This window comes from Bombina bombina, chromosome 6 (genome assembly GCF_027579735.1).
Source record: "Bombina bombina isolate aBomBom1 chromosome 6, aBomBom1.pri, whole genome shotgun sequence".
NCBI lineage: Eukaryota > Metazoa > Chordata > Amphibia > Anura > Bombinatoridae > Bombina > Bombina bombina.
This window is the reverse complement of record NC_069504.1, coordinates 1,159,443,865-1,159,446,558: the sequence shown is the minus strand read 5'-3', so window position 1 is coordinate 1,159,446,558 and position 2,694 is coordinate 1,159,443,865.

Sequence of the window (2,694 nt, the reverse complement as noted above, 5' to 3'; positions counted from 1 at the left end):
CACACAACTAACCCCCCAAATAAAACCCTAACTAAAAAAAAACCTAAGCTCCCCATTGCCCTGAAAAGGGCATTTGTATGGGCATTGCTCTTAAAAGGGCATTTAGCTGTATTGCGGCCCAAACCCTAACCTAAAAATAAAACCCACCCAATAAACCCTTAAAAAAACCTAACACTAACCCCTGGAGATCCACTTACTGTTTTGAAGATCCAACATCCATCCTCAACGAAGCCGGGAGAAGTCCTCAACGAAGCAGCAAAAAGTCCTCAAAGCTGGGGGAAGTCTTCATCCAAGCTGGGAGAAGTGGTCCTCCAGACGGGCAGAAGCCTTCATCCAGACGGCATCTTCTATCTTCATCCATCCGGCGCGGAGCGGCTCCATCTTCAAGACATCCGGCGCAGAGCATCCTCTTGCGACGAAGTCTTCTTCCCAAATGAATGTTTCTTTAAGTGACGTCATCCAAGATGGTGTCCCTTAGATTCCGAATGGCTGATAGAATTCTATCAGCCAATCAGAATTAAAGTTGAAAAAACCCTATTGGCTGATGCAATCAGCCAATAGGATTTTTTCAACCTTGAATCTGATTGGCTGATGTAATCTAAGGGACGCCACCTTGGATGACGTCACTTAAAGAAACATTAATTTGGGGATGAAGATAGAAGATGCCGTCTGGATGAAGACTTTTGCCCGTCTGGAGGACCACTTCTGCCCGTCTGGAGGACCACTTCTCCCAGTTTGGATGAAGACTTCTCCCGGCTTCATTGAGAACTTCTCCCAGCTTCGTTGAGGATGGATGTCGGATCTTCAAAACTGTATGTGGATCTTCAGGGGTTGGTGCTAGTTTTTTTTTTTAAGGGTTTATTGGGTGGGTTTTATTTTTAGGTTAGGGCTTTGGGCTGCAATAGAGCTAAATGCCCTTTTAAGGGCAATGCCCATACAAATGCCCTTTTCAGGGCAATGGGGAGCTTAGGTTTTTTTAGTTAGGGTTTTATTTGGGGGGTTGGTTGTGTGGGTGGTGGGTTTTACTTTTGGGGGGTTGTTTGTATTTTTTTTTTCAGGTAAAAGAGTTGATTTCTTTGGGGCAATGCCCCGCAAAAGGCCCTTTTAAGGGCTATTGGTAGTTTAGTTTAGGCTAGGGTTTTTTTTTGTTTTGGGGGGGCTTTTTTTATTTTGATAGGGCTTAAATATACAAGCTTAAACATCTTGTAATTTGTTTTTTATTTTGTGTAATTTAGTGGGGGTTTTTGTAATGTAGGTAATTGTATTTAATTTATTTAATTGTATTTAATTTAGGTAATTTATTTAATTGTAGTGTAAGGTTAGGTGATAGTGTAACTTAGGTTAGGTTTTATTTTACAGGTAAATTTGTATTTATTTTAGCTAGGTAGTTAGTAAATAGTTAATAACTATTTAGTAACTATTATACCTAGTTAAAATAAATACAAACTTGCCTATGAAATAAAAATAAAACCTAAGCTAGATACAATGCAACTATTAGTTATATTGTAGCTAGCTTAGGGTTTATTTTACAGGTAAGTATTTAGTTTTAAAGAGGAATTATTTAGTTATTAATAGTAAGTTTGATTTAGATTTAATTATATTTAAGTTAGGGGGTGTTAGGGTTAGGGATAGACTTAGATTTAGGGTTTAATAAATTTAGTATAGTGGCGGCGACGTTGGAGTGGCAGATTAGGGGTTAATAAATGTAAGTAGGTGGCGGTGATGTTAGGGGCGGCAGACTAGGAGTTAATAATATTTAACTAGTGTTTGCAATGTGGGAGTGTGCGGTTTAGGGGTTAATATGTTTATTATAGTGGTGGCGATGTCCGGAGCGGCAGATTAAGGGTTAATCAGTATAATGTAGGGGTCGGCAATGTCGGGGCGGCAGGTTAGGGGTTAATAAGTGTACAGCAACAAAACAAATTGAACCCAGCAATCGAGGAATGGCCTGAACCGGCCAGGTGCACATAAGCCAGCTAGCGACCACTAGCCATACAATAATGAACAATATAATGATTCCACAGCAGCTTAAATGTAAAATGTCCTTTATTAGCAACACTTGGACAGAGTCTTATGCGACGTTTCGGGAACCTGTACCTTTACTTAAACTGATCAGTGATTGGTCGGTTATACCTTTAAGTATAGGTACAGGTGTGCTACATGTTATGCATGATTAAGGGACTGCGTTCCCCAAACGTTGCATGAGACTCTGTCCAAGTGTTGCTAATAAAGGACATTTTACATTTAAGGTGCTGTGGGATCATTATATTATAGGGTTAATAAGTGTAAGATTAGGGGTGTTTAGACTTGGGGTTCATGTTAGGGTGTTAGGTGTAAATATAAATTTAGTTTCCCCATAGGAATCAATGGGGCTGTGTTGCTGAGCTTTACGCTGCTTTATTGCAGGTGTTAGACTTTTTTTCAGCCGGCTCTCCCCATTGATGTTTATGGGGAAATTGTGCACGAGCACGTACAACCAGCTCACCGCTGACTTAAGCAGCGCTGGTATTGGAGTGCGGTATGGAGCACAAGTTTGCTCTACACTCACGTCTTGCCTTTTAACGCCGGGTTTATAAAAATACTGTAATACCAGCGCTGAAGGTAAGTGAGTGGTGACAATAACGTGCAAGTTAGCACTGCACCCATCATAATGCAAAACTCTTAATCTAGCCGAATGTTTGTTCTGAACAGGCC